The sequence below is a fragment of the Triticum dicoccoides genome, chromosome 7B (genome assembly GCF_002162155.2).
Source record: "Triticum dicoccoides isolate Atlit2015 ecotype Zavitan chromosome 7B, WEW_v2.0, whole genome shotgun sequence".
In the NCBI taxonomy this organism is placed as follows: Eukaryota; Viridiplantae; Streptophyta; class Magnoliopsida; order Poales; family Poaceae; genus Triticum; species Triticum dicoccoides.
This window is the reverse complement of record NC_041393.1, coordinates 504148249-504149197: the sequence shown is the minus strand read 5'-3', so window position 1 is coordinate 504149197 and position 949 is coordinate 504148249.

Here is a 949-nt window from a genome sequence, read left to right as displayed (position 1 = left end):
ATTTCACAGGGTGGGCCCCTCCTTCCTCCTTAATCTCCATTGAGAGAACGACACCTAATGTCAGTCATTTTGAATCCGTAAAAAACTGTCTGTCCATCACTATAGCATTACTCGTCTTTTTATGCCCAACCAGAAGATAAATACTTCCTTCATTCGTAGAGTTTCAAAATTGAGGGTGGAACACATGGTTGCAATATCATGCCCATTTGAAGAGAAAATAATTTAATTTGTACAAAATATGTGTGAATGCACCATGGCAAATACAAAACATTGTCTCCAATAGGTTGGAGTGAATGAGCACTTTCTTTAAGTGTACGCATAAGCATTAGTTCTTGCCCTTTCAATTTCAAAATGTTATTTAGGAAAATCATCTAGTATTTTTTCATATGAATCAAACAATTCAGATAGAAAAAAAAGAATCATAAGATCTCAACCCTCTATTCTTCTGATAAAAACCGATTGAATTAAACTGGCCTTAAGTTTTTCTTTTTCTTCTTTTTTTGTTCTTGGCAGAAGAAGAGGCCATAAGCTGTCGGTTTAATACCTCTCGCACAAGATATTCGTATATTACTAATAACAAAGCAAATTCTGGATGAGAAAGGGAGTGAAAATAGACCCCAGGAAAACCGAAGAAAACACACGACATGAGTCGTTCCTATCATCCACAGGTATAGCCCCACGCCATGGCTGAGTCACTGACCCACTTAATAAATCCAAAATCTCAAAGCGCCTTGACGGTGGAGGAGAGTGCAGATAGGGAGCGGCAACGGCGGAATGCTGTGAGCCTGGAGGAGTTCGCGGACTCAGGCGTCCCGCCAAGGCAAATCCTCAAGGACCGGGAGCTCGCAACGGCCTGGATCATCGACCGGTCGACCACCACGGTCGAGACAAGCAAGTGTCGTCTCCGCCGCCTCGACGCGGAGATAGTGAAGTACGACTAGAAGTGGTC